Source organism: Miniopterus natalensis, chromosome 19, assembly GCF_054644295.1.
Source record: "Miniopterus natalensis isolate mMinNat1 chromosome 19, mMinNat1.hap1, whole genome shotgun sequence".
Classification (NCBI taxonomy): Eukaryota; Metazoa; Chordata; class Mammalia; order Chiroptera; family Miniopteridae; genus Miniopterus; species Miniopterus natalensis.
Genome location: NC_142099.1, coordinates 19944449 through 19963995, shown reverse-complemented (window position 1 = coordinate 19963995; position 19547 = coordinate 19944449). Strand labels below are relative to the sequence as shown.

The following is a 19547-nucleotide window of genomic DNA, read 5'->3' as shown; positions in this document are numbered from 1 at the left end:
ATGAAGCACACCGGATGCTTTCACTCAGGGCTCTAAAAAACGGCAGATTCCTCGGTTCTCGCCACACACTGCAACTGACGGATGCCCTCTGACCCTGCATCACCAAGATGCCGAGAAGCACACTCCTGGTCCTTTGGTAAGTCTGGGAACACAGCTCCAGTGTAGCTGATATAACTAGATAGTGTTAGGCGGTTCACCAGCGTCAAGAACTTTAGTTACTTTGGCATGAAGAGTAAGGCATTTTAAGCAAACAGGAGAAACCGCAAAGAGGGTTAATGCAAGCTGTTTCGGGGCAGGTACCGGAAAGAGAGTCACGAAATGTTTAGCGAGCATCGGAACCCCTTGGAGGGCGTGTTACCGTGCGCGCTGGCCCCAGCCCGCGTTTCCGAGTCAGCAGGTCCGGGGTGGGCTGGAGAAGGCGCGTCTCTGACCAGCTCCCAGGGACGCTCATGCGCCCGCTTCGGCGCCGCACTGGAGGCAGCACTGACGCGGTGCATGCGTGGTCCCCACCCCCGTGGGCTCATGGCCATGGCATGGAAGAACAGTCACCATCTCGTGCATTCGGCTTTGTTTATACGTCACTTCTTCAAGCTCACCGATTATAGTCACTGCTAAATAACGTTGCCTGTATTTTCATAAGTATGTTTTACATTCAAAATTTTCCATTGCGCTCTAGGGACTCGAGCTCAGCAACTCCTTAATGTGCTTGCAAAGTGCGTAATCAAATAGTAAATAATTCTCCTTCTGAACAGAACTGTGACTATAAATTTACAGATGACAGTCTCCTACTAGCTATGGTCCCCTTTGAGGTTTTTGGCCATAACATAAAAATACACTTGCATAGTCCTGGGCCCTTCTGGCCCATCACCTATAGGGCTCTCCTCTGAACAAGTGTGTCATGTCCTGTCTCCTGATATCCACATGAACCTGCTCAGCCCCAGCCCCCCCCCAGGGTTTTGCTACAGGGATGGAACCAATATCATACTTTGGGTCATGGCCAGACATCCTTCAGGGCAAGCATGCTTTGCAAAAACAACCATCTCTCTTCAGAGAGGAAATGATAATATTCACAACAGTAACTTCTCACACACACACATCATCTAACATAAAGCTCAAAGCAATCCTATGACATAAGGTGGGGACGGTATTATTATTCTGTTTAACACATATATCAACGGAGGCTCAGTTTATTGAGGTGATTTTCCCAAGATCCCCCAGGCAGTGGAAGCCAGGCCTCTAACCAAGGCCATGGCCATATATCACCGCTTTATCATTCACATGGATCCCCAGAGTTAAACCCCCACCTGTCATTATGGAGGCCTTGGGACCGCTGCTTGAAAACAACATAAATCTATCCGTTTATCTACCGTGGGATAGCAAAAACCAATGGGAGCATATAAGCAGGAAATGTGAACGCATATTAGTATTCAGTTTTTAGTCTCAAATGCCGAAATGCAAAACCATGTTCCCTGGAACATTTCAGTCTATTCATTTAGCTGAAACATCATCTTGTCACTGCCTGGGCTCCTTCTCCGAGACCCACTAACCAAGTCCCACTGGGGCTTTTAAGGCCTTGGGAGGAAGCAGCTCTCTGTGCCAGCTAAGAGCCACCCGCGGTCAGCCAGCCTCACTCGTTCTCATTACAGTACTGGGAGATGAGCAACGTTGATGGGCCGGGGGACCAGGGCTCTCCTGGGGCTGCTTCGTCACAAAATAAAGGCATGATCCCAACCACCCCAGCCAACCCCCTCCACCCCAGCCAGCCTAGGCTAACTTCCTCTTCAAAAAGGCTCAAATCCAACCCTTCTTCCATTTCTGCAACCAGTGCTCTGGTTCAGAGCCTTGTGACCCCTCACAGACTACAGACAGTATAAAATATTTTAAATGGTTATTTCGATATAACTTTTATTGGCTCCTTTTCTAATAACATAAACATTAGTAAAGGTTTTTTAAAAGTCTAAGAAAAACAAAAATCGCCCAGATTCATAACCCAGGATAATCACTGTTAATATTTTCTACCATTTTTCAATACATGAGTGTATATTGAAATATTTAGAGATAAAGATAAAACATAAACACTCCTTGCCTCCCAGTCTTATCTCAGCTCATGAAATCTTTCCTAAGCCTTGTAATTCTAGCTTGAAGCCTGAGACACACAGCAAATACATGTGCACAAATGTTCACAGAAGTACTATTCACAACAGCCAAAAGGCGAAACAGCCCAAATGTTCATCAGTGGGTGAATGGATTAAAAATTGTGGTATATACACACAGTGGAATATTATTCAACCATAAAAATGAATGACATTCTGAAACATGCTACAACATGGATGAACCTCAAAAACACGTTAAGTTAAAGAAGCCAGACACAAAAGTTCACATATTGTATACTCTTTCATCTTTTCATCCATCCATCCAGTTGATATTTATTGACTATTGAATGTCTATCATCTGCCAGGCACTGGGCAAACCTACTACTGGGGCTGCAACTGTGGACAAGACAGGCAGGGCTTGAAGAGGGAAGTGCAGACCCCAGCCACAATGACAAATGGACTTCCCCAGAGCCCATCCCTGGACAGCCCCCTGGAGTTCATGGGCTCAGGGTTGAGAGGTCCTGACCTGTAGCCCAGGAGGCCTCTCTCACTCCATTGGCTTGGCTGGTAGCCCTTGTACCTCAACGTGCTTGTCCCTCAGGGCCCAGGGGGGCTGTGCTGGGGGGGGGGGGGGCCTTCCATGTTTTCTTTCCAGGCCCTTTAATGCTGGCTCTGCCTTACTCCGTGACTCCTCCTCACTCTCCCAGGTCTGTGCCTGAACCCCTTTTTCTTTCTCCAGATGCCTGTCCCTCTCTCTCTTCAGAATCTTTTCCCACCCAGGTGCACTTTTTCCGTGGTTGAGGCTCCACTCCAGGCCCTCGGCACCTCCCTCCTTCCCCAGCCCACCGCAGCGCCGCCCTTCGCTCTTCTGAGAAAAGCTGCTTCTGGGAAAAGCCTCTGGGAGGATCCAGTGGAGCAGAAGCTCCTGACAAGCAGTTTACTTCATTCCCGTGGGGGCACAGTCAAGTTCAGCAAAGCCGCCCAGGGCTGAGACAGCAGCTGGCGCTGGACAGTGCCTTGAGGAAAGTACCAGAACATGGAAGGCCTTAAAAAAGGGAAATCTTGTCACACGCCACAATATGGATGAAACTCAAGGGCATTATTTATGCTAAGCAAAATACGCCAGTCACAAAAGGACAAACACTGCATGAATCCACTCATGGAATATCTAAAGTAGTCAAAATCATAGTCACGTAAAGTAGAAAGGTGGCCGGCGGGACGGGAGAACTATGTTGAGTGGGTAAGAGTTCCACTGTTGCAAGAGGACAAAGTTCTAGAGGTCTGTTGCTCAACAATGTTGATATACTAAAAACGACTGACAAACTACATGAGGCTGCGTCCCAGCCGGCTGCAGGTAAGGGGGCCCCAGGGGGCTGCGCAGGCTCTGCCCGGCAGGAGTTGGGGGCTGGGGCTGGGCTTCACCAAGTAAGCGAAACAAAAGCAAGCAGCAGCCTTTATCACCGGTGCGCTGTCCTTGGGGAACATTCTGGGAAGAAGGGAGAAGGCCCAGTCGGCCGGGAGCAGTCATGCGGGGGGATCCAAAGTGACAGATACAAATGTGCAGTACACTGGGCAGACACGTGGGAGATTAAAAGGGCACAGCTGCTGACAGGGATGTGGAGGAGGGAATACTGGAAAGACTGCGTCCGTGAGTCCCTCCCCAGGGCTGCGCTGGGGTCTTCAGAGTGCTCTTAGCACTCATCATCATCAGGCCGTTTTGCAAATTAGCACAATCCTGGTCTCAGGGAATCCAGGCCGCAGTGGGCAGAGGAGGTCGTCCAGCTCCACCTGTCTGACTCTCCTGGGAAGCTTCCCCTTGACTCTGCACAGGCCAGAGAGCCGAGGCCATATTCACTGCACTGGATGGAGGGATGGCAAGAGGACTCTATAGTTCAAGGCTTCTAAAAAGGAGTCAGGATGCCTCAAATGTGAGGGCTGAGCTGTTTATATTTATGTTAGTTCAGGAGAGTTGGACCCATCCATCCAAAGTGGAGGCATACGATGCAGATCCATGTTCTGAAGTGGCCAAGGAAGTATTAGATCTCTCCCAGGCCAGGTCACTGCGGGGGACTGTAGGGTGGGGAGACTGGAGGCCCAGCTTTAAAATTCCCTGCCTTTAAGCAATATCCATTAAATGGGGGTCGGGGGGGGGGGAGCTGTTAAGTAAAGAAACAGCTAGGTTAAAACCTAAGCTATGTTACTAACTAGTAATTCGTTCTCTCTGAGCCTCAGTTTCAACAACTCTAAAATGGGAATAATTCCTCTTAGAACTGTTGTGACGTTTAAACAGAGAAAACTGTATGAAGAACAATACTCAATGCTTGGCACAAAAAAAGGCATTCACTAATTAATTGTTAGCTTAAGGCCAGTGACCCTAGAATCCAGTTCGCTCTTCAACCCTCAGTTCACCTAACACCTCACCAATCCCCGTCAATATTCTTTCAAGCTCATTTTGCCGCTTCGGAAGGCGTTCTCGTTGTTTTGATCCCCTGGCAAGCTGGCCCTGACTTTGTTCTGGCTGCTGGGCTGTACCAAATGGAGAATGTGACCTGTATCAGTTAGCTGTGAAGGTCCCGGAGCTTGTGGAGGACAGATACACAAAGTCCTGCTAATAAATAAACACGCAGACATCAAGGCTACCGGCTGTCGTAGTAACAAGACTTTATGCTTTCCTGGCTCCTGTCATCTTCAGGACTGAAAGCACTTAATGAATTAGTCTCGCTTGCAGTCCTGGGAAAAATACTGCCGGGTCTACAAGGAGCAGTCAGGTTAACCAGCCAGAGGCCAATCGCTCCTGAGAGCGTGGTCAACCAGATAGAGCCCTAGAGCAGTTTTGTTTGCTGCTTACTTCTTGTCATAAAAGTAATAATTGTGTGTTAGAAAAATGTAAAAGTATAGAAGTAAAAGAGATAAAAATTAAAGTCCCCTGTAACTCTCCCACTTGCTGATAAGCACTGTTAACATTCTGTCAGACTCTCATACACACACACACATACTTACAGGGGTTAAACTGTCCACATGCTGTTTTGTAATTTAAAAACAGATCACAAATATCTTTTCATGTAAAATATGTTGCTACATCATTTTAAGTAGCTGCTGGTTTACTAGAGAAGTCCCCTATTTTTAAACATTTCAGTGGATAGCAGTTATTTTAACTGTGAGAGCAATCTTGTGATTTCTTTTTTGGGGGCACATGCATGCTAGAGTGGGCTGGGTTTGTAAAAGTAAATGCCGCTTGGCATGCCCGGAGTGGCGTGGGGTGAGGGCACTCAGGAGCCACGGTGGGGAATCGTGGCACACACGAGAGGAACACTGGGCGGTTTTAAGCAGTTCTAGACTTTAGAAAGAACCCTGCGGTTGCAAGAAGAGGGATGCCCTAGAGGAGACCAGACAAGGAGCTTGGAGACCCCACACCTCTCATCTACTCCTGTTTCCACCATGCTGTCACTTGCCCCTTGAGACCCAAAGGTTGCATCTGCTGTAGAGATCTGGCCCTTGCCAACCCCCTCGCCTTCTCTCACCTGTCCCTGCCTGGGTTTTATGCCTCTGCCCTGGGTAAACACTTGGGAAGATGATGTGGATTGAGGAAAGCTCTGAAATTCAAAGAAGCAATCTTGTCCAGGTCAGATCAGCAGGTTCTTACCCAACCTACCTTTCCCCATTTGGCCTTTCAGTTAACAAGGCATCAGGAATCCAGTAACATAGCAACACTTATAAGCCCATGTCACTTGGTGCTCAAAGACTCTCCCACAGCAGGCTACTGAACCTCTCTGGTTTCCCCTCCTCCGCATGAGGAGATTCTGCCCAGCAGCCCAGCCAAACAGCTGTTATGCAGTCTGGAGGCTGGAGAGGATGCTGGCTTTTGTTTAACAGCCACATACCCCTGAGATAGTCTCATCACCTTAAGTCTTGTCCTTATTGGTTCCCTGCCACTGCCCCGAATTTAACATGCTCAAAAACATCCTTACCATTCTCCCAAGTTTCCCCCTAAATAACTCTCATTTCTATCAACACAATCATCACTGTTCAGTTGTCTGGGATTAAAAACTTAAAGCCTTTAGTCACAATACTTTATAACCTGACATTACTGGATTTTATGCAATTTCCAGTCGTGCCCCCCCCCCCCCCCCCGCCATTTCTTGGGCTTTCTGGACTCCCTCTGCCTGGAAGGCCCAGGAAGCTTCCTTTCTTGCCTATAGAAATGTTCACCTCCATGTCCCACCTCAAACAATACCCTCTATGGGAAGCCTTCCTTACCTAGTCTGCGCACATCTAGGGGCTCTTCCTCCTGTGTTCCCCTGCATGTGATACAGTCTTTACACCACTTATCTGATCAGATTAATAGCTGAGGGCAGGAACCATTACTATTCATCTCTGTATCTCAGGCTGGGTACAGACCTGGCTCAAAGTTGGCTTCAACAGGCATCAGGAAAGGAATAAAGGAATGAGTCCCATAGATGACTTGCCCACTGTTCTATGGATGAGGTCAGGGGAGATTGGGCTCTTGAATTAATCTAACCTTTTTCTCTCTTCACCCTGGCCCAGCGCCCTGCCCGTATGATTAAATTCCATAACAGAATCTGCTCTGGCTAAGCACCACATACAAATCCCTTAGCACTAAGTAGTGGAAAAGCTTCCAAAAGTGCTTAGAGAAGAGAGAGATCAGTGCTTCGGCGATGGGAAGCGGGACAAGTGTAGACAGAGAGATGCCCATCTACTTCTTAGACACTAACAATCGGGGAGTACTGATGACGATTCCATACTAAAACCAATTATGCGTTCAGCTCTGCGCGGACAGTGAGGGTGAAAGTTAAAACATAGCTGCGTGTGTTGATCACCTGCTCCGGGCCAGGCAACATCCTTACTGCTCCCCCTCTCACAGGCAGGAAAGTGGGCTCCACGTCATGTAGCTAGTAAGTGCTCACGTGTGACCATCTTTCTCTAGTTTCTTCACTCTCTTCACCGTCATCACTCCCATTAAATAAGCTTCTTCTCCCTCCTGTCTCCCCGCTACCCACCCTTCCTTCTATGGCAACACCCTCATCTCCCACCACCGCACACAACCTACTGCCCCCTCTCCTTCTCTTCTTGGCCCAACGAGAGTCCCTCCTCCTCTCAAAGTCAGTCCCCCCACCTGCACGGTGGGTGCTGCTCACACGCCTTCTTAGGAATCTTACACTGTGAGTTATCCTTCCTTAACCTGTAACTTTCCAAGCAACTGGGTCCTTTCCATTGGCATTTAAATGTGCTCAAGTGTCTCCCATTCAAACATAATGAAGCTACCCTAACTCTACAGATGCCACAGCGGAAACCTCTAGAGAGGCCCATTTATACGTGCAGCACGCACTTCCTCATGGTCCGCCCTCTCCCCCCCCCAACTATAACCTGACTCTGCCCATGGCATCTCTGAAATCCTTGCCTAAGTGACCCGTGCCCTCCACGCTTTAAAAGCAAGTGGACTTTTATTATTCCTAATTTTAACTGACCTCTCAGCAGAACCCATGCTTTCTCTTCTCTTTGGGAAATGCTCTGCCCTTCATGAGATTTCCACCTCCCGTTTTCTTTTTGATTTTCTCTCTCTCAGGATCACCCTCCCCTGTTTACTTTTCAGGCTTATCTTCCACTCAGAGTCAATCCAGACCTTCTCTCCTGAGCCTGTCCTCTCTCCCTAGGCAGCGACATCCATGCCCTGGTTTCAATCACCCCACATGTTGATGAATTTCCAGAGGCATTTCTCCTGCCAGACCTCTGCTCATATCTCCACCTGCCCTCTTGGCCTCCCGACTCAGATGGTTCAAAGGCTCACCATGGCTGAGACGAAACTCATGATGTTTACCCCAGGCTGGTTCTCCCTCACTGTTTCCTGTCTTAGGACTCATCGTCAAAACTCCTCACTCAACTCTCACATCCAAACCATCACTTCCTGTCCATTTTACTCTCTAAACCTTTCAAATCTTCTTCTTTTCATCCCCACTACAAACGTCCCAGTCGAAACAGCTGTCATCTTTCACCTGCACTACTTCAAGAGTGTCCTAATAGTAGGTCTCCCTGGATGGACTCTTGACCACCTCAAATATAATGTCCACACTATACAGCCAGGGTGATCTTTCTGAAATGGAAAAATCTGACTGTCACCCTCCTGCTTAAGTACCACAGTGACTACCCATTGCTTTAGAATCAACGACACACTCCTTACTGGGCCTGATAAGGCTGCCAGTTCTAACTTCCTATCATCTCACATTCTCTGCCCCCCCCCCCCCGGCCCTGGCACCTCAAAACGCCATGTTCTCTCTAGCCAGGGCCCTTGCCTGGACTCTCCTCTCCCAGCTCCCAAACCCCCCTCCCCAGCTCTCACTCATTCTTCAGGTTTCAGCTCAATCGTCACTTCTTCAGAACGGGTCCCCAGGTCCTCCTTGAATGGCCCAGAGCTCTTATTACAACCTCTTATAACTCCGCATACCTCTATTTTATAGCCTGTATCACAGTGTCACTTTACATTTACTTGTGGCAAATTTGTTTCCCTTGCATGACTTCAAACCCCAGGAGGGCAGGGGCTTTGATTGTTTTGGTCCCCCCCCCCCCCAATATTGTATTCCCCCGTGACATTCAATAAATATTTGTTGACATCTCGCAAATGCGATCCTCACTCTTCCACCCAACGCTATCTAGGTTCTGGCCTCATTCCTCCGCTGCAGTTGCCCTTGCTAAGGTCATCCACAACCTTCAAACTGCCACCCCTGCGCTCCTGGGGAGCCCTGGTGTTCTACCAGCTGGACTGAGCGTTTCCCGCACTAAAATAGAGTCTTGGCAGTCTTTCCCCAATTCATAGAAAAATGAGCTGGCACAATATTCTCAATTGGAAGCTTTGGTTCCGCATCGTTTTCTTTCTTAAAACTTGGTGCCTGCTAGTCTATGTCTGTGGTAGAATCTAGCATAAGATGGTCTGTGATTTCAAAATTATACTTTATTCAGCCATTTTAATATGTAAATATTTCATAGCGTTATCCGGAGAGCACCACAATTTCCATGGAGTTCAAGACATGAACAAGTGTTTGAGACTCACTGGCCAAATCCAAATACTTTTTTGCTCTCTGATTTGTTCTCTTGGGGGTATCGGATACTGCTTATCATGTTTATTTATCTTAGCAACCAGCATTTATTGAACACATATTATATTTCCCCACAGCCCTTTGTCCCTGTTTTCACTATGGCATTTATCAGCTTCTGCTGTGATCTCTTCTGTATACGGGCATACCTTGTTTTATGGGGCTTCACAGATACTGTGTTTTTTACACACTGAAGGTCTGTGGCAGCCCCATGTTGCGTGAGTCTATTGGCACCATTTTCCCAACAGTATTTGCTCACTCCTTGTCTCTATCTCACATTTTGCTAATTCCCATAATATTCCAAACTTTTCATTATTATGATGTTTGTTACGGTGATCTGTGATCAGTGATCTTGGATGCTGCTGGGCGAGACCCTCCACCAGCAAAAAGGTTACAGCTCACGGAAGCCTCCAGTGATGGTTAGCATTTTTTAGCAATAAAGTACTTTTTACTTAAAGTATGTAAATTTTTTAGACATAATGGTATTGCACATTTAATAGACTACAGTATAGTTATGTAAACATAACTTTTAAACATATATATGCTTTATTGATTTCAGATAGAGGAAGGGGGGAGAGAGAGAGAGAGAGATAGAAACATCAATGATGAGAGTCACTGATCGGCTGCCTCCTGCCTGCCCACTGCTGGGGATGGAGCCCGCAGCCCGGGCATGTGCCCTGACGGGGAATCAAACCTCCACCTCCTGGATCATAGATCGATTCTCAACCGCTGAGCCATCCCGGCAGGGCATGGCAACGTAAGTTTTATAAGCACTGGGAAACCAAAACATTTGTGTGACTCGCTTTATTGTAATATTCACCCTATTGTGGTGGTCTAGAACCAAACATGCCCTATGCCCAAGGTCTGCCTGAGTTCCTGGAGGGCACGGGGACTGTGGCTCTTCCTTTTATCTCTCCCTAGTGAGCCGAGCACTTGGCCCAGACACACGGATCGTGTCTGTTGAACGCAGGAATGAGTGAGTGGATAAGCATGAATAAATGGTGAGGCAGAAAATGAATCCTTGTCGCCAGTGCTCTTCCTGTGCTCTGCCGCCTCCCCACTGAAAAACTCATGGTGACACAGGTTTGATGCACAGAAATGTTGAGTTTACATCTCGAAAATACCATCGTTATTTTTTTTAAAGCAAAATGAATCTGATATAAACTGACTATAATTTTATAGGTCTTGCGCTTGTGAGCTTCGCTTTTAATATCTAATCTACAATCAAGCCCTGTTGATTTAACACACACAAAAATCACAGTGATTGACCATTTCATGGGGATATAAACAGTTTCATTTTGTAAGCACCTAAAAAATACCATGTATTATGTCAACAGCAGAAGTTGGGTAAATGATGACATTACTGATATTAATTTACCTTTAAACACTCTATGATAACCCTGTCCCTTTGGCCAAGCTGTTCTCTTAGCCATGTCTACGGAGTTCGTCTGTCAAAATCATACTTAACTTTCAAGGCCCAATTAAAAATCTCACCTCCTCCGAAAGGACCTTAATAATCTACCAGAGTTACTTGGGCCAGCCTTTGACTCACTTTAGCCCCTCTGCACATGACAGCACGTTGCTCGTAGCTCTTAGTGTGTCCTTCAGTCAGCAGAGCCCTGTTGCTGAGGTGAGTGTTCCTCTCCTGCTCAGCCTTGTGGGCAGCTCAGGCCCAGGGACCATGCCTCGCACATCTTTCTGCCTTCCCAGGGCCCTGAACAATAAATATTTTCTAAATTTAAGTGGTTAAACTGATCATCCACTACTAGTATGCTATGTAAACATTTTTTGTTATAAAGTGACTTTTTAAAAATAGTTGGGGCACCTGGCTTTCCCTCTCCTGGCTAGGTTCTGGCAGCTGTGGCTGAGGCCCCATCCAGCTTCTCGCTCTCACCCCTGTGGGCAACAGCCACACACAGAGGAAGCCGCGGCACAGTGTGCTCCAGAATTTATTTGGGGAAAAACTCAAGCTGTTTCTTTCTGAAGTGGAATGGAGTCAGCTGTGAGCCCTAGATGAGCTGCGTGGGAGGAGAAATGTTTGCAATGAGGGAGGCTCTCAGCTCTCAGGCTGTTTTTTCCAAAGAGCAGACGGACTCCCAGCACAGATCTGTATCTCTGAGACTACCCGGTCCACCCTCCTCCTTGGGTGCAGACACAGGGCTCATGAGCCCATCCTGACCACTCTCCTCACCACTAGCATCCGGACCAAAGCAGAGACAATCACTCCTTCTCCTCCCTCCATCCCTGGGGAACATCACTTGCAATGTCCACTCAGCCCAGTCCTAATGCACACACGGAGATAGAAGCAAGAGAGATGGAAATCCCAACCAAGAACGCTGACTGCTTTGTCCCTGAACCGCGCCTTGTACAAACCTACCCAGGCTGCAGAGATTCCAGATCTTCCATCAAAGCATGAAATGCTCAGCCACATGCTGTTATAACCCAAACTGAACCTGTGAGCACCTGTGTGATACCACTGCGCCTGTGCTGCAGGTTACTGTGCAGAGAGCAGAAAGGTGTTCTTGCTTGATGACTGAGCCTGGGCTCTCACACATACCCCATCAAGATTCGATGACATAATGTAGGCAGAGTGCTTAGCAGAGTAACTGGAACACAGAAAGCTCCCAGTGAAGCCCAACCACCTAGCGGAGCAGGAGAGCCCTGTCTCCTGTGGCAGGAAGCAAGCCCTCCTTCCGCTGCTTCTGCACTTCAACAGCCTGTCCTGCCTGAGGGAGGGAGGGAGGGAGGGAGGGAGGGAGGGAGGGCACTGTCTGATACCCGCCTCCATCCCCTCCGCGCATCCGCTGGCCTCCAGGCTAGATGATCAATAGAAGGAATTCTTGGTGGGGGGACAACTGGGCTGGGCTTCTGTGCTGATAAAAAGCACCCAAAGGAGCAATCAGGGGCACATTGACTGATAGTGGGACAACTCACATAAATAACCTTCCCTCCTCCGCTGGGGCAGTAGAGCCCTAGATCCTAGAATAACTCCCAACCCTTTTCTTTCAACCCTTTTCATGCTCTCCAAATGCAACACCAGAAATAAACCAACATGCCTTCTGCCCTTCAGGTGCCCAACCACAGAGTGTGTGCCCCCCCCCCCCCCGCGCCTTTACTAATGCCATCCAGTCGCTGACGCTTTATCCTGTATAGGGGAACATTAGGGCAATAAAAAGAGGGGTAGCTTCTATTTCTCAGTTTTGCTTTTCAAAGTTGGAGCCTACCCAGCTCAGAGAAGTCTAAATTCCCCCCGCCCCCAACCCAGCTCTCCAAGCACAACCTGCACAGCAACAGGAATTTTGGATGGCCAGATACTACGGGCTCTGTGCGGTCTCACAGCTCTTTGGCTTTTATTCCAGGGGGAACCTCTTAAGCAACCTGAGGGTGGGGGCAGGGGTAGCCCCACGCCATTCAGCCGGAGAAGAGCTTGAGAGAACATCAGGCACAGAGCAAGGAGAGGATTTTTAAAAATAAGTTAATGAAATCACATGGCTCAAAATTGAAAAGACACAAAGGGTTTACAGGTCCACTCTCCCTGGAGGGAACAGATATTATTAGGTTCTGCGTATACAGTGATGCACTGACAAGCAAATGTCTTGGAACTCTCCCTCCTCTTTCATAACATGAACAGTAGCATGTTATAAACACTCTACACCTGTTTTCCACTAGCCATGTATCTTGCAAATTGTTTCACGTCAGTTTTAGAGTAAGCTTCTCCTACTTTTTTTTTTTTTTTTTTTTATGGATGGAGAGGACAGTATTCGACTATCTGGAAGTACCACAAAATATTTAACTAGTCCCCCTGTGATGAGCATGCAGGATGTTCTTTCACAGCTCAAATAATGCTACAATATACATATGTCTTTGTGCCCATAGGCAAGTATAGTAGCAAGTTAAATTTCTGAAAACAGAACCACTGTGCCAATGGGGCATTTCAAATTTTGAGAGATGTTTCTAAAATACCTTCCAAAGTTGTACCAATTTATTCTCCCACCAGCAATATATGAAAGTGCCTGTTTTTCCAGAACCTCATCAGCAGTTTATCAATCATTCTGAAGTTTGCCAACTGAATGGTAAATGAGTATGCCATTGTAGTTTGCATTTTACATGTTAAAGAATTAAGCTTCATGTATGAATTAAACGCCTAAGTCCTAAGGAGAGTGAAGAGTGTGCATTTATCAGGCCAGCACTATCCCTGAAGCCAAACAGGGTCACAAACATCTCTTGTACCTACAAATAACAGTCCTTATTCACAAAGGTTCTGGATTTTCAGTTCTTCATGGGAGGAGTGTGACCCTGTGGAAGAAGCAGGGACTTTGGAAACAGAGAGACCTGAGTTCCAAGCACAGCTCTGCCACTTACTGGCTTAAAGATCTTAGCAAGTTATTTAACTTCTCCCAAACTCAGTCTCACATGACATATAGGGGTAATAATACTGATTTCACAAAGCCTTGTGTCTCGTACATAGAAGATACTTAATAAATGGCAGCAACTTTCATTAGTATCAATTATCATCAGGCCAGATCCTAGACCTCAGGGCACTTTTCACAACTGACAAAACCTGGAATGGGCCAGCCGGGGCCAAATCACTCTTCTGTTAAGTAGCTACCCAGAGGATCTCCAGCTCCTCCTCTGATCCACCGTAGCTTCCTTCCAAAGTTAGCAGGAGATATCCCTAAAAGCCCTCCCTGTGCCTGGGGTGGGGGGCAGTTCCAGTGCCAGGCTCTCCTGGTACCAGATGATGTTTGTGTTCAGACAGAGGCGCTCTCTGGACTAAGCAGAACTCATTTCCAATTACAGATGGGCACATTGGAGACAAAACAGAGATCCTGGGCAAAATAAAAAACCTGCCCTCACCAGCACTGGCGCTTTTCCCAAGCACAGTTTTCAATGAGGCCACAAAATGCAGATTTCGAATTCTGGCAGGAATGCCAGTGATGCCCCAAACTAAGGTTTCCATGTACACATGGTGACAACCCACCCTCCCCACCCCAAAGCACTTCAGTGGCTTTTCCCATTCACACATGGTCCTGGCTCATTTCATCTCCCAGGCTGTAGAAATCACACCCATGCCCCTCACCTGAGAGGGGACGCGAGGCTGCTGACTCAGCTAAGGCCAGGGCAGCACCTTGGGGAGCACATTTTTGTTCCTGCCTGGGCGCCAACGTGACCCCCTATCTCTATATGCTGGTGGAGGTCCTCTCAGGCCGGGGCCTGGAACCTCCTGAGAGATCTGAGAAGGTCTAACTGTTTTCAGAGAATATTCCTTTATCTTTCTCTTGAGTGGACTTGCCAGTACTTCACTAGGACACAAAGGAAACTAACCGCCTTTCCCCCTGAAGCTCCGAATCCCCGCGATTCCCAGGCAGAGCCAACCTGCAGGATCCCAAGTCCCCGCAGCATGGTCTCCCTCTCACCCCCAGTGGCTCAGACACGGGGGCCGGGCAGGGCACCGGGGCCATCAGCCCCTGCCGGTTACGCTGCTGGCTCTTCAGGAGCCCCTAGCCCTGCCCATGGGGCCCCGATCCCCGGAACCCTGTGCCCCAGCCCGCCTGTGAGTGTGCGCTGGGGTTTAGGGTTAGGGCTCCCTGGCTGGATACCTGCCCCCCATCCCCCCAAAGTTGCTAGAAGAGCAAACTTCCAGGTCCCCATCCGCTGCCCTGGGGACCCAGGAAGCGACCCTCGCGGGCGGCGCGCGGGGCCCCGCACTCGGCTCGCCCCACCCTGGCCAGGCTCGGATGCGGGGGCCGGAGCCGCAGACTCGGCTCTCCCCCCGACCCCGAGGCTCTCCGCCTGCCCCCTGTCTCTCCGCTTGGGCCAGATGGTCCTCCCAGACCACTGCGCGGGGGCCTCGCTGGGGCCGCCCGGGCCCTGCGCGGTGGGCGGGCGCGGGCTCCGGGGTCTCCGGAGGGCGCGCTGGGGGCCCGGGCGGGGGTCCAGCATCCCCACCCCGCTCTGGACCCACACGCACGGGCAGAGAAGCGGGCCGCACGCCGCTCACGCACCGCCTCCCTCCCCTTGTACAACTTCAGGAAAACCACCGGCGGACCCCGCCGGGGGCCGGGCGGCCCAGGGGAGCCCGTGCGCTCGGACCAGCCCGGCCGCACGGACGGACGCGGCCGCTCCCCCCGCCCGCGCCCCAGCACCGCTCACTCACGCGCGCCCCGCTGTCGCGCGCCGGCCGCCGCATGGTCCTCGGGGTCCGCGGGCGCCGAGCAGCAGACGCGTCCGCGTGGGGCCCGGGGCAGGAAGGCGCCGCGGCGCCGGGGGCGGGGCGGAGGCGAGCGGCGGGGCCGACGGCACCGCGCTCGGGGGCGGGGACGGGGCGAGTCCGGCCGGGAGGCGGGGACACCGCAACCCGCAGCCGGGCCGCGGGCGGGGGTCGCCCACCTGCCCCGCACAGCCGCGCCGCTCGGAGCCGACGCTCGCTGGCGCAGACCCGGACAGCGGGACAGCCGGGCAGCCGGACAGCCGGACAGCCGGACAGTCGGCCGCCCCCCCCTCCATGCGCTTCCCCGGGTGTTGAGCCGCGCGTCCGAGGGCCGTCCACTCGCGCGCGGCCCGTGCCCCGCGGGGACCTCGGTCCGCCCCGGGCCCGGGCCCCTCCCACCTTTTCCCCCCTCGGAGGAACCCAGGGGCCGGAGCGCCCCAGCCCGTTACCGTCGCCGAGGCCGAGCCCGCTGCGCGGGAGGCGACTCCCCGGGGTCCGCGCTCCGCGCCCGCGCCCGGCCGTCCGGGCACCGCGGGCTGGGCGGCGCTCCGAGCGCTGGCCCCGCACGGCGCCGGGAACCGCGTCGCCCCTCGGGGGCCGGGGCTGCGGGCAGGTACCGAGCGCCCCGATCGGCGCTCCCCCGGGGCTGGGAGACCCCCGCGAGCGCGCCTGCCCGCGCGAGGCCGAAGGGGAGGCACCAGCGCGGGCGGGCGCCTCGGACCCGGCCTTTCGCCGCTGCCCTTCGGCCGAGGCGTGAGCTGGGGGCCGGGAGCCGAGGGCGCGGCGGGCGGGTCCGCGCGGAACCCCCGCGAGCGAGGCCGAGGGTCCGGCGCGTGTCGCTGCCCACGGGCTCTGCCTGTCGACCGCCCGAGAGGCTCCTGGGCTCCCCGCTCCCGGCCCGCACGGCCCCGGGGCCCTGTGGCACCCGCAGCCCCCCGCTGAGGGGCGCCCCGTCTTCCGGCGGGGCAGGGAGCCCGTGACTGCAGTTGGGTGGGGAGACCCGCCGGAGCGGAGGGGCACCCGCACCCCAGTTAACGGCGCCCTAGATTTCTTGTCTAAAATCAGCCTTTTGTCATGTTTTCAGAGTCCGCCGGTTGCTCCTGTGCTGTGCCCCGGGGCCGTTTCTGACCGGCCCCGAGAACGCGACCCAACGAGGGGAAGGAACCTGCGGCTTTGGGCCCCGCCCACGGTCTCCCGACGGCTCCGAGCCCCGGCGGGCCCGCGGGGGGGGGGGGGTCGCTCAGACGGGAGCACTGCCCGGGGAGCGCCGTCCCCATCAGGGCCGCACACCCGGGGGGGCCTGGAGGACTCCCGCCAGCGGTCATTGACGTGTCAACAAAAAATAAAATAAAAATCTGGGTCCCTCAGCCCGCGCCCAACCTGGAGACTAGGGGGAGTAAGAAGACTTTTTAGCACTTGGAGCAGCCTGTGCTATTCCTAGAGCACTGACCTAAACACACAGACAGACAGACAGACAGACATCCTAAGGCCAGCTGCCCATCTTCCCAGCAGGTTGACTGGCGGGGTCAACAGGCCACTTGTTGCCTCTCCCCCCTCACAGGTGCTTCATGCCGGCCTCACATTTTCAGGGGCTGCCTTTTCTCGCACAGTCAGACTTCAGGCCCACATGCCTCCATGTCATTTCCCCTGCAAGGCGACCCCGAACCACCCAGAGACGTGCCCCCCGGTTATAAACAATCCCACAGAAAGCCTTGGGTGGGCGAACACCTAGCTGTCACAGTGCAGCCCAAGCCTTCGGCATCATTATTGATCCTCCGTCTAGTTTTCTGCATCTCTCCCTTCAGTTCTGTCACTTTTTGCTTCCTTCATTTCTGAGCTAAAATGCCGCTTCTCAGGTATGAATATGTGAGCACAGCTTTTAAAGTTTCGCCATTAACTGTCTAACATTTGCGGGTCTTTGCAGAAGCTCTTTTTTTTAAAAAAATATGTCTTTATTGATTTCAGAGAGAGGAAAGGAGAGGGAGAGAGAGAGACAGAAACATCAATGATGAGAGGGTCACTGATCGAGCCCGCAACCCGGGCATGCGCCCTGACCGAGAATCGAACCCCGATCGTCTGGATCCTAGGTCGACGCTCAACCGCTGAGCCATGCCCGGCCGGGCTGCAGAAGCTCTTTACACAGCAGGGAACTTCTCTCAGTCCGGTAGTCGTGGCACTTTTTCGGGATCACTCTGTCCCTCCACCATGAAGAGGTGGGGTCTCTGTCTCCACTCCCTCGACTCTGGCTGGCCTTGGGACTTAACAGAACACAGTGAACTACGGTGCAAGTAACTGTATGAGTTCCAAAGCCTAAGGCTCACGAGGCCTCATGACATCTGCCCTTGTCATCTTGGAGCCATGAGGCCACCATGGGGTAAAGAAGCCCAGGATGAAAGACCATGTAGAGAAAGCGCGTCCACCGCTTTTGCCACATACTGTTCGTTAGGAGGGGGTCACTGAACCCAGCCCACACCCAAGAACAAGCGCTGCTCCCCTTGCTGTTCAACTTACCCTAGAGTATATGGTCCCACCCCAGAGCAGCGGGTGGTTTAGCAGCATCCGCATCTTTGGTGAGCCATGGACTCCACCTTCAGACCTCTCACCAGAATCACCAAATGCCCCCCAGTGGCCCCGATTGTGAAGCTCATTTCTTTGTACTTCTATCTACTCCTGGGGCTTTAAAGCCAGCAATTCTTCATTAACTTGTTAACTCTTTGATGTTTTTAAGAAGATTTGAAGCTCATTCTAGTTTAGAAAATAAACCTTTAACCAACCTTGTAGTTATCTCCAGCTTATGCTTCAGGAGGATGGGTCTGAATTACTTAATCTGCCACTATCGGAAAGCAGAAGGTCCCCGGTTGCATGTGTTCATGTGCTGTTGTTTTCACCTGGGAGGACTTATTTGGGGTGGAAACTGCCTTTTTGCTAAAGATATATAGGAATATATCAAGGAAAAAAATAATTACACACATCCCTTGCTCTCTTAGATGTATTCTGGTAAAGTGACATGTAAAGTCAATAATATTTGTCTATTGACTTTCATTATAAAATCAAAGGACTATTTAGCCAGGGACCACATCACTTAACAGGAGTGAGGTAATACTCGGACCTCAATCTAGTCTCCTTGGCCAGTGGAAGCATCTCTTCCTCCCTTATCTGAGGAGGCTAGTCCTCATTTTCCAAAGCAGCTTGGTGTTGTCAGTATAATTAGGGGGAGAATTTTTTTTTTAAACCTAAAAACAGGTTCTTCTGTTGCAAGCTTCCTGGGATATCAAAAAGGAGTGTTGGTTTAATTTCTTCCCTTCGGCCAACTCTGCCATCTGCCATTCATGGCATGTATTAAATCAGAGCCAGGATTTAAGTTATCTTTTTAAAGATGTCACGTACTGTTTAATCAGTGATTAGGACCACAGATTTCTCTAGAGAGGGATCAGATTATGAAGCCTAGATCAGTGGTTTTCTCTTATACAGGCCTACAACAGAAAATTTAAAAATCTCCCAAAGTCAGTTTCTTTCTATGGCACTGGCTTCCACTTTATATCAAATAGCAACAAAGGGAACGTCACCAGGGGGCCTCTTCCCAGAAACTCTCTGCCAGTCCTCTGAGGCAAGAGTCCAAGTGCTGCTTTGACTCACCAAAGCCACATCAGAGGCCAGATGTGAAGGCTGTCTGGCTGTAACATCTGTTGCCATGATCACCAGGATTGTTTGGAATGACTCTGCCTGCTTTGGCGGGAGAGGGGGCTCTTCTCCACATTCCCCCAAAGAGGAAATCCATTCCTTTTCAAACGTATGCAAGGGCTACAGAGGCTTAGCCTTGATTCTCTACGACTGTTCTAAAACCACTTTATGATGCCAGCACGTGGCCTCCCAAATGCAGTCAGTGCTTGTAAGCGAGGGGATAAACGCCCCCGTGTAATGTGAAAGGCGACTGGGCTGTAAGGGTGGTGGGTAAGCGCCCTTTGCAATGCCCAACCTGTCTTTCTTCTTGATTACCAATCTCAAACACCGTCCTCATTTCTGCCGGGGCTGAAGGGAGGCCAGGCCCCAAAGGTAGGAAGCTGATGCTCAAACCTCCTAATGGAGCTTGACAGCAGCAGGATTAAAAGCACAAATGCAGCACCCAGAAAGCAGCGC

General features: G+C 51.1%; 1 protein-coding gene across 2 annotated transcripts in view; it reads right to left on the bottom strand.

Annotated features, from left to right (window-relative positions):
• Positions 1-15437, bottom strand: part of LOC107531041 (protein FAM163A) — a 32382-nt gene extending 16945 nt beyond the window's left edge. The window contains exon 1 of one of the 2 annotated variants that reach the window (XM_087828300.1): positions 15357-15437. The gene's annotated coding sequence lies outside the window, so the exon portion shown is untranslated. The remainder of the gene's footprint in view (positions 1-15356) is intronic. The other variant, XM_087828302.1, reaches the window with a different exon arrangement.
• Positions 15438-19547: the final 4110 nt, after the last annotated feature.